General features: G+C 36.9%; 1 long non-coding RNA gene across 1 annotated transcript; it reads right to left on the bottom strand.

Moving 5' to 3' along the window:
- Positions 1-6028: 6028 nt before the first annotated feature.
- Positions 6029-8824, bottom strand: LOC121413343. The gene is made up of 2 exons (XR_005969731.1): positions 6622-8824; positions 6029-6399 (listed from the first exon to the last, which is right to left on the bottom strand). It is a non-coding gene; the product is annotated as an uncharacterized LOC121413343 (long non-coding RNA).
- Positions 8825-12155: the final 3331 nt, after the last annotated feature.

The raw sequence follows: 12155 nt of genomic DNA, 5'->3' as shown, positions 1-12155 counted from the left end.
TTTACCAATTGCAATATGGCAAACAAATTATGTAAAAGTATTTAAACATTGATTGCACAGAATCAATGGTCAAATTAAGATATGGATGCTGTCTATCAAGTCTACTTTCTACCCAAAATCAGAAATTAAGATGGTCTAATCTATCTAGCCCCCATTTCTAGTCTAGGCCTAGATCTATAACTAAGGTTTCTAACGCAAAATGAATGTCGATGATGGCACTCTGCAAACGATGTAACATTGCAATCAATTTCCCTCAATTGGCTGATTTTCTTAGAAATTATTGAAGAAAACCAGGGAAAATGTGAATAGGTGGCCGTTTATTCAAGCTTTAATTTGGCTTTGGAAGTTTGGTTGCTCAATGATTATCGACCTTCGACGCGACGCAGCGCCTGCATGCATGGCTGTGCAGCTCAGCTGCAGCGCAGCGCGCAGCCAATGCAATGCATCCGATGCATGGGGTTTTTTTTCGCCGTCCATAGTCTCGGACTCGAAGTTGAAATTAGACCCGGATTTCGGGGATGAAGCTTCTTCTATTAAGATTTATAGACTTAAAAGTCAAATGCAATTTAAAATTTGAAATCTGACCTTGAAAAATCATCGTTGATAAACATCAGCCCTGAAGCAATTGCACTTCAAATCAGACCAGGCAAATTAGATGTCATTGTCTATGTTGCTAGAAGATCTATGACGAGTCGACTGAAGCCCCAGCGCATCATCAACGTCACTAGTTAGCTACGCGACCGGCCCAGACTCGGCGCACCCAGGCCAGAAAAATGACCTCGATTATTACGGTGGTTGTCTATGCATTTATTAGTGGTGCAGCGAAATTCAGCAGAGGAAAATAAGAGATAAGAGGGATCCTCGTCATAGACTTAATATTCCAAAATGAGAAAAAATGTCAAAATCATGATTATTTAAGCTAAATAATTTCTTTAAAATTAAAATTAATATTTTTAATATTTCTACCCAGAATAACCGATCTAATAATTGTTCATTAAAAAATATTTGAAATTAACAAATGAAAAAAAATCAACTCGACAAATTTCCGAAAAGTCCCCCTTATTTTTTAGAGTGGTCACAAAATTCGAGCGGAGTTGACCTTCCTTAGAGCAACACGCTTGTGTGTTGCTGCCCTCTACGTTCGTTGGTTATGACATCCACCAGAATACCGATTTTGTCATATCTCTGAGATAAGATAAAATATGGAGATAAGACAATGTTCAGAATACCGCCCCAGTATTCTGGTGGATGTCATAACATTTGTCACAAAAATTGTCATAAATTTTGTCTCTTCTCTTTAGCGCGCAGCAAAAATACGCGACTTTAAATGCGCGTAATCCTTTTATACAAGCAAAAGATATGACAAAAGTTATGAAAGGGGGTAGCAGTCATAAATTTTGTCATATCTTTTAGTACCAAATATCCCGATACCCTGCCGACTGAATGTCAAGCAAACAATTATATTATTTAGATTAGATTATGGTATTAGTTTCACTCATCTTCCATGACAATTTTCACAATTATTTTTTCATGCTACAATTAGTTAGGCCCTACATATTTATTCCTCCTTTTTTTCTCTGTTTTCCTTACTTTCTCCTCTAAAATTCTTCACAGCTCCCTGTCTCTCTTTGTAATTAAGCGCATCAATATACGCGTAGTTGTGCGATGCCAGCAACTGTTTTGGGGATACGCCCTACTTGCCACGGGGCTTTTCTATTGGCTAGAAGGGCTCCAACTGGGAACTAACGATGATTTTGATTGGTTTGCTTCCGAAAAGATGGGTGGGAACTTTGAGAGATATGACAGGGAAAAGACAATGTTCAGAATACCGATTTGTGACAATCATAGCGGTGTCACATCTCGGAGAGAAATGACAAAAGTTATGACAGAGTTACAGAATACCACCCCCGGCATCTGACGTCTGTTACGTCACAACCAAGGAATAGGACCCCGAGCCGTGATGTCAGACGTAAATAGTTCAAAACTATTTACGGGTGTGCGGGGCCCGGGGGGGGGTCAAAGGGGGGGGTACTCGACCAAAAAAATAGAAGGTATGAGCCGCGGGAGAGACAAAAAACAGGGGCCTTGGAGCGGGCTTATTGTAAAAAGGAGGGTCCTCGGAACGGGCTTCGGAACTACAAATTAATGTTTGTGAAAACGGGGGTCCTTGAAACGGGTCGCCTGCATGTGAGTGCGTATGCATCCCTGTGGAACGTGCATGCAGCTAGCCCGCCGGCAGCGAAATTATTTTTCCCACCATATTTCTGGACCAAAATACGAACTCATTTGCATACAGCCAATCAGAGACGATTGTTTTTTCCTCTCGCTTTTCGTCTTCGAAGTACGCATGCGCATGGACTTGACGAACTAACTAAAAAGTTTTGGGCAGCGACGAGCTAGTTCAGAAATCAACTTGAAGTTGAATAGATCTTCTTTCTGGACAAAATGTCCAACATTGTGTTGTGCTCGCATTCGACAGAGGCAGAGCCAGATCCTGAACAAGTACGCTGGTTAGAGGTAAGTTCATATTTGTGATAAGATACCGTCTAAAGAAACAAGTAAGGACTTATTCGTAGAACCTACCTCGAGCGAAGTTCGTGCAGGCTCGCTCCACTCCACTACACTAGGGCTAGGCCTAGGGCTAGGCCTAGGTGGAGCGAAGTGCAGCATGCAGCGGTAGTGAAGCGTGGCGTGGTCGTGGAGAAGTGTTGCACGAACTTCGCTCGAGGTATAGACCCCACTCATTAAGGTTATATATAACCTTGTTCTCAGTTACATACATCTCCATGTGTGGCAAAATAAGGGTGGCAGTGTACTGTTTGGCTTATTTTCTATTTTTCTATCAATGAGTATGATGAGACAAATGCTTGATTTTTTTACACTGTCATGACTGTCAGTTTTCATTAGGCCTACAGCTATCATATACCTTGGCTCTTATGTAAATTTAGTTCTTTAAATTAATTTTTCTTAATTAAAAACAGAGATTGAAAAATGAAAATTTTCTTGCCATATTACTTTCCACCAATAGAGGGCGTACACAAAAATATGCCCAAAATTCAAGTTTTTGAGCGCTCTGCCTCTGGTGAATACAAAATTATTCCCAAGTTACTAATGATAAATCAATTGCAACTATGTAAGGAAATTAGTAATTTTGGTCACAAAAGTGATATTTTAATGATTTTTTAAGTGTGTGGTATGTACAGCATTGGCATGCCATAGACATAGTCCTACCTGTAGATTCCCTACAGGCAGGATGGTTGCAGTGAACAAGTGAGTCCCTACTCTTTAATAGACTAGTCTTATGCAATTGTTCTTGACAATGAATGCGAATTGCGTGTGAAACTTTTTTCCTGCTGCTTTATGCACACACAACGTGCGCATGTACCTCGATGGCTGACAGCTGTTTCTGTTTCGAGGAGTTTTTGTCTCACCTGCGTAGCAGAGTGAGACTGTAGGTGCCGCTTTTCCGACGGCGTCAACATCAAATCTTAACCTGAGGTTAAGTTTTTGAAATGACATCATAACTTAAAAAGTATATGGACCTAGTTCATGAAACTTGGCCATAAGGTTAATCAAGTATTACTGAACATCCTATTAGAGTTTCATGTCACATGACCAAGGTCAAAGGTCATTTAGGGTCAATGAACTTAGACCATGTTGGAGGAATCAACATCAAAATCTTAACCTGAGGTTAAGTTTTTGAAATGTCATCATAACTTAGAAAATATATGGACTTAGTTCATGAAACTTGGACATAAGGTTAATCAAGTATCACTAAACATCCTGCGTGAGTTTTATGTCACATGACCAACGTCAAAGGTCATTTAGGGTCAATGAACTTTTGCCGAATTGGGGGTATCTGTTGAATTCCCATCAGAACTTTGAAAGTTTATGGATCTGATTCATGAAACATGGACATAATAGTAATGAAGCATCACTGAACATTTTGCGCAAGTTTCAGGTATCATGATTAAGGTCAAAGGTCATTTAGGGTCAATGAACTTTGGCGAATTTGGGGGTCTCTGTTGAATTACCATCATAACTTTGAAAATTTATTGGTTTAGTTCGTTAAACTTGGACATTAGAGTTAAGTATCACTGAACATCCTGTGTGCATTTCAGGTCACATGACCAAGGTCAAAGGTCAATGAACTTTGGCCGAATTGGGTGTAACTGTTGATTACCATCATAACTTTGAAAGTTTATGGATCTGATTCATGAATCTTCGACATAAAAGTAATCAAATATCACTGAACATCCTGTGCGAGTTTCAAGTCACATGATCAAGGTCAAAGGTCATGTAAGGCCAATGAACTTTGGCCATGTTGGGTTTTTTTGTTGAATAACCATCATATCTCTGTAAGTTTATTGGTCTAGTTCATAAAAAGTGGACATAAGAGTAACCATGTATCACTGAACATCTTGTGCGAGTTAGAGTAGTTTTCAAAGTCAGCACTGCTGCTATATTGAACCGCGTGATGCAGGTGAGACGGCCAGGGGCATTCCACTTGTTAATTTTAATTTCTCCTCGGCCTCGTACACAGACGGCTCGCTATCGTGCAGCCACCATTAACTTGTTACGAGGTTACAATGCAAAAGCTTCCAGATGGGGCTCCTCGATTTTGGTCTTTACAAAAGAATACCAGTTATAACAGGTTTATCATGGTGATAAAATTTGAAATCATTGTCAGAATGTTATTCTTTCTCTCTGTCTCTACAGGTAGCCCATGTACATGTAAACATCAATACCTACATGTAGTTGTCAAGAAGTTTGACATCCGTTGCTGCTGGAACTTCATTTCTGCCAATGATGTACCACTGAGGAAACTGTTGTACAAGGTGGCCACAGGCTGTGCAAATGCCCCAGAAGAATGGTTTATCTCTTTGAACCATCAAAGTGGACCAAAACAATCAGAAACCAACTTGATAATGGAGTCCATAAGCAATACAACTTATGAAAATGATGGTATTGATGAACACAGCATGGACTCGATGAACGATGGGGAAAACAGAAATGAAGAAGCTGTCTGCACAGATGTTGAGATTTCAGACAATGGACACGATGCTGTTACGAATCCATGGCTAGCAAGTTTACACTTGCAACACTCTCTTCAAAACCAATTTGATACACGCGGTTGCACATCAAAATGAAGTGCTGAGAATGGAAGTGACCCAATACTCAATGAGCTAAACAAGGGATTTCTTGCTTTACAGCAAAGCTACATAGGAGACTAAGAATTCCTTGGAGGACCAGTACATAAATTCACCAAGAAACTTCTGAAACTAAATTCTAGAACGAATACTGGGTTAGCTTCCATGCTTGAACCCCCATTCCACAGAGAACAAGACCGCTGTAAGACCTCAACAGTCTTATGTCTTTCAGTGGTCTCCATTCTGTGGAATGGGGGCCTTACTCTGGGGTGGCAGGTGCTCTTGGCAAGAAAAAAAAATCTCTAGTCAGTATGCAGACAATTGGTGTTCAGCCAACTGCATGATCTAGGAGAAAGATGGTTGGTGGTGGCAGAAACCGCATTGGTGCTGGCAGACCGTCAAAGGATTGTTTGAAAACCAGGAAAGAAACTGCCGTTCAGTTCTCAGCGTATTCCTAGACGCAAAGCATAACGTTAGTGAATGTGTTACAAAATAATCAATCTCTTGGTAAAGCACATTCTACAAAGTAATGGCCGAGCTCTATTGAAATAACTACCCTTAGTGATATTTTCCTTTCATGACTTCTAAGAATGTTTTTGTTTTTAATTGTTAAAAGAATGAATTGGCAAGTACATACTGTACATGTTTGTCATGTCATTATGATGAAGTCTTGGACACTCCCCCCCCTTTCATCTAACATGCAGTTTTATTAAATAACTATTAAAGTACATGTATCATGTCTCGAGATGTACTTCACTTTTATATGCTATTTATGATACAAATATTGTTTTTTTTATTTGAGTTTGATATTTACTCTTGCGTGTTAGTATAATAATTGACATGCTTGGTAACAGCGGAAATACTTTTTTTACCCATACCCTACTTTTTTATGAGTATGCCAAAGAGCAATATTTCAAAGTGTGGCATGAAATCTGGTAGTCATGGAGAAGAGATTAAGAACAGGTTCTTTTGTTTGGCGTAATGTCATTTTGTCTCTCAGCTGCATGGCTGAAATGTAAGTCATTTTGCATCTATTCAATATTTCCCATGTTTCAAAGCACTGCACTTGTATAAGATATAATCATAGAAAAAAGTTATAAAAAATGTTCACAATCTTAATTAAAATCAAACATGCATGGATTATTGCTGGGATAAGAGAGCAATAATCAAACTCAGATTTTAATCCAAACCGTAGATGATTTATGAAACTTCAGACATATTGCAGGTTTTTCAGCTTTTGACTTGTGATCTTACCCGACATACGTGTATAGGCCTGGTCACACCGCCCGAGCGTTGTTGGAGCGGTTGTTGAGCGGTAGGGGGAGAGGGTCGAATTTCGCTCACAAAATTGGGGAAAAAATTGAAAACAAAAAAGAAAACAATCGAAATCGAAAATGGTGAACGGTAGCGAGCAGTGATGATTTTTTCTCTCCGCTCCACGACCGCTCCAACAACGCTCGGGCGGTGTGACCAGGCCTTTAGAGCCAGATCAATATAGTTGAACAAAATGAGATTTCAAAACTTTTTTTAGAAGTTTATTTCAGTAAGGTGATTCAGAGAAATTAAAGTAATTTTGGAACACAGCATGCATGTTGTATTGTCCAGGTAGCGGTAAATTTTTAACATTGAGAAACCAAGTTGCCAATTTGAGATTTGTATACATGTCGTGTTCTTATTTTTCAAAGTGCCCTTTAATACATGTACTTCTCATTCCTTGTCGAAATTTCCTTCAAACTTTCATGCTCATTTTTATCTTTTTATTCTCCCTTCACATAAATCTCATTATTACTAAAGTATGATCCCTGAATAAATGGTAAGCGGATTTAGGGACACTTGTAAAATTTACTAATGCACATACTTTAATTTTAAAACTCAAAATTTAAAATTCAATGTTACAAGCTCTTATATCAGCAGTTTAGGAAAATATTTAAAAAAAACTATAGACTGCTTTTGCCCACAAAAATTAGTATTAAAATTTGTTGAAATAATAATGAAATTTTTAAATAGATTTATTCATTTTTTATATCCCCCAAATGTGGAAAAAGGTTCATTTAAACATGTTAGTATATGGCAGGCAATGAATGGTGACATAAGTGACTAGATATATCATTACCCAAGAATAGCCCAATCAGTGAACAGCATCGCACATAATGGTCAATTTTGAATTCGATTAAAATTCAAGGACACTCCAAATTTTGTCTTGATGTTTAGCTGATTATAAACATACATTTCTCAAACCAGCAGTTAAGATTTTAAGCACCCTCTATCCCACTACTGAAATCCTCTTTGAATACTTATGATTTTTTCTCGAATTATTTTATCTTTTAGCATTTTCACATGTCACACTTGTTCACAAATATTTATGGGTGGACCATGGATGCCACAAAATTGTAACGAATAATAATTATTAATGTTGAGAATTTTTGGACCTGCAGAGTTTGATTTTTTTTAAAAAGGATTCTGACTAAATATCATGTAATGTTATCAAGTTGAGGAATTAAACTAAACTTTGGGAAGTAACAATTTTGTTTATGTAGATATATATTCTAAATTCATGGACAAAAGTGGTTTGTTGGTCCTAGTTGAAACCCAGTTGGGAAATGCTTGGTATAGTGTCCTAATATTTCTATCTACCAGTCTATATGATGGAAATATTATATGTGGTCTTGTGTCAAGTATTTATATTTATATAAATATAATATATATATTCCAATATTAATATTCGGTCCTATGATATTTTCATTGATAATATGAAGATCGATCAGAAAGAAACAAAGTTTCTAGGTGTAACTGTCGATGGTAAATTAAACTGGAATACACATATAGCTAATATTGTTACTTCGGTTTCACGTGGAGTCTGTGTATTATATAAGGTCAGATGGTTTATTCCTCGCCAAACATTATTTACTATATATAATTGTATCATACTGCCTTATATTTCATATCGTAATGTTGTATGGGCTTGTCAAAAAAAAAATCAACTCTTTATTTCTTCAGAAAAAAGCTGTTCGTATTTGTACAAACTCAGACTGTCGAGCTCATTCAAACCCATTGTTCCCCAAACCCGAACCTCAACCCAAGAACAGCTCTTGCCCATAGATCTATTCGACATACTGGCCCCGACATTTGGAATTCCCTTTCTATTATATTCGTTCATGCCCAACAAAAAATTCCTTCAAGAGGCAAGTTCAAAATTTCCTTATTTCAAAATATGAAACGCAAGGCTGATAATAATGTCATGTATGTTTATTACCACTGCATGGTTACATAATGTACCACCACACATATGAAATTCATTTTTGTTTTACTATTGTTTATATTTATTATGCAAACAAAATACCTCACGAACGAGTCTTCGTTATCAAACATGGCTTGTTATATATTGTTAAAAATTCTCATATTTCTCTCTTTCTATTCAGTTCTTTCCTTCCCACTCTGTTCTTTTCACCCCTCACTCTATCTCTCTTGCTCTTCTTTTTACTCTTTGTTGATGTTCGCATCATTGAATATATTATTTTAGCCAATGTATAATTATGTATCTTTGTATTCTTTTTTCTCATGGAACATCATTTTCAAGCTCTTAGAGCTTAAGATGCTCCATTCATGTATATATATAAAAAAAATGATTATACTAATATGAATATAATGTAATGTTTAAAATGATGTATATATATGAATAAAATCAATCAAAATATAAAATCAATCAATATTCATGTGCAGGTTTTGATAAGAAACTGAGATGGAAACTGCTTTAGTATTCTGTTTAAGAGTGAAACACTAGTGGACTTTGGTTTAATCGTCTTCATGAGAGGATAAGTTTATACAATTAAAGTTTTTGTTTCTTAAACGTGCGAAATATAGTTTACATTAAATCATTAAATGCAAGGGTGCACACTATTGGTCAGCTGATTACTGACTGGCTTACAAATGATTCAATGCATAAATTGTGCAATTATATGCTCATTTTCTCTTTCATGATGATGATGATAGCGGTGATGATAATGCTGACGAAATTGATGCTGATGATTGTTCTAGTGATGAGGAATTATGATTATTATGATAATCGTGATGATGTACTATATGGTAAAGTTAATGTTCTTTGTTAATGTTGATTTTGATAGTTTTATGGCGATAGCTGTATTGATGATTGTGATGATGGTGCTAATTATGATGGTAAAGGAAAAGACCACCCCAATAAAAAGTTGATTTGAATAAAAGGAGAAAAATCCAACAAGCAGAACAACGAAAATTTCATCATCACAATCGGATGTAAAATAAAAAAAAAGGTTATGACATTTTAAAGTTTCGCTTATTTTCGCATAACAGTTATACTGTATGTGCATGCTGGTCAGTATGCCGATGAGCAGATTGATGACTTCAATCACTCACTATTTGTTTTGTATTTTATTATATGAAAAAAATCTAATTTTCTTGTCATTGTCATGTGAAGCAAATTGTAATTCTCCCTGAACATGTGGAATGACCATCATGATTAAGTTAAGTTGATACTTGTCAAATCTGTAAAAATTGAAATATTGTATGTAATTTAAATAAAAAAAAACACCCAAAAATAGTGAGTGAGGGACATCATCAACTTATTTGCATAATGAGTTGTGCATACAACTGTTCTGTTAAAAAGAATAAGCGAAATTAGGAATGTCATAACTTTCTTATTTTACATCCGATTTTCAGCGGTGAAATTTTCAGCATTTTGCTTGTTTGATTTTGCTCTATCAGTTACAATAAACAATATTCTGGGGTGGACTTAACCTTCAAGATGCTGTTGCTTCTACATTATATTACTTTGATGAATGATGTGGATTATAATGATGACTACATGTATATGATGATTTTAATGATCTTTAGAATATCATTGTCAGATGAATTATCAGTCATCTTCGTAATCACAATCGATGACTACCACTACCAGCACTTAAACGTCAATGTCTTATGAATTGTCAAATCCAAAAACACCAATGGGATACTGATAATTTTGTAATAACCTATGGAGCTTTAAAGAACGTAACTAAAAATCACTCCTAAATTAAACAGGGAAGAGTGGGATAAATAAGGCCACCTTTTTGTATAATTCCAATTATATCTTTTTAATGTAAAGCAGTAGATATGTTAGATGTCTATGACTAGATCTAGAGTAGACCGAAATTATTCATTAGATGTGTTAAATCAATTGGTTTGAAACGATAATTAAACATTTAGTAACAATTATATTGTTGCAATTTAGTTATTTACCAAAACTCCCCCATTTTATAATAGACTAATTAATTCCATCCAATATTATGGGGGGAAAATATTGGATTGTATTTTCTACTGTCAATTATATTATTGTGTACGTGTTTTTATTGGTAGTGGACACATACTTTATCCTACTCAAGACAGTGTTGCGATGTCTACACCACATGCATTTTAAAGTTTCAACAGATGTAACCATAGAATTTTAATTATGTATTAGCCTCATATACCCCATTGGACATGTTGAGTTCACAGGCATCCAGTCAGAAAAAAAGGGAAAGTGGTGAAATTTACTACAGTTATGGCATGCACATGACAATAATACTTTATATAAGTTAACTATGATTGACACGTGCATTCCACTGGACTGTGACACCTTTGGCTCTGCTGAAAATCTGTGCTAAGGAACTGCCTAAAAACCTACTACTCAATCAGAAAACCATTTGAGCTAAAAACTAACATGTGGCCTTATCTACCCACTCTCCCAAATCTCTAGATTAGAAATAACAATTTCTGTGTCAGTATTGTCTCAATACAATTTTGATTCCTTTTTAGTTTGATAGCACTCTTATTCATTCCAGAGCTAAAAAAGAGAACTGAGGAAAATTAAGTCCGCGAGCATGCGTACTCTTACTCCGAAGACGCAGCATGAATATTCATAAAATGTCGACCGAAAGATCGAGAGGAAAAAAAAACAATCGTCTCTGATTGGCTGTATGCAAATGAGTTCGTATTTTGGTCCAGAAATATGGTGGGAAAAATAATTTCGCAGCCCCCGGCAGCACGGGCGCCGGGTGCGCTAGCGAAGAGGCGATGGTCGGACAGCGCTCTACGGCCGCTTTCACCAAAATTGCAGCTCATTGTAGCAAATCAATGCGGTCGGAACGGCGTAACGGAAAATATGCGAAGTTTTGGAGCGGATTTCTTATTTCTTTTTTCTCGATAAGAGGAAAATGCTATGCTTCAGAGGGACTTTCTTTGTTCTTTTTCTCAATAAGACAAAAATGCTATGCTTTGGAACGGAAATTTGAATACAAAAATGGGGGTCCCCTCTGCGGCACAAACCCACTATCCATTGCCCCCCCCCCACGTACAATGCGCGTATCCGGGGGGGGGGGCACTCGACGAAAAAAGTGGTGGGGTGTGCCGCAGGCGAGATAAAAACGGGGGCCTTGGAGCGGGCTTATTGTACAAAAGGGGGGGGGGGGACCTCGGAACGGGCTTCGGAACTACAAATGTTTGTGAAAACGGGGGTCCTTGGAACGGATCGACAGCGTGTGAATGCAACTGTTATTCTAGTCATATTTGACAATTTTCTGGTCGTATTTGTCTAGAACCGAGTTATTTCTGACTACTGGTATAGTCAATTTGACTGATTTGGTGCGCCCCTCAGGAAAATAGTCGCATTCCAGCGTCACTTCGAGAACCATAGTTCCAACTACCTCCTCTGGTGTACATATTTGTTAATTAGTCATGTGAAGGGCTCTTGACCAATTAAACAGCAACAGCTTTTCAGTAAGGAATACAGTATAAGTTATAGACCTACACTGAAGATAGTAAACATATAAATGTAAAAACGTGAAGTCATGATGAATAAAATGATTGTATTTTAATATCATTAATGTTCACATCTGTGTTAGATTAGTTTATAGGCCATTTAATGAACAATTTTTATCAATTTAGCGGGTCGTGTGTTCAAGTGGTTAGAGCATTGGACTCATAATGGCAAGGTTTAGAGTTCGAATCCCAACTCTG

The sequence above is a fragment of the Lytechinus variegatus genome, chromosome 4, assembly GCF_018143015.1.
Source record: "Lytechinus variegatus isolate NC3 chromosome 4, Lvar_3.0, whole genome shotgun sequence".
Lineage (NCBI taxonomy): Eukaryota > Metazoa > Echinodermata > Echinoidea > Temnopleuroida > Toxopneustidae > Lytechinus > Lytechinus variegatus.
This window is presented reverse-complemented; position numbering and strand designations above follow the sequence as displayed.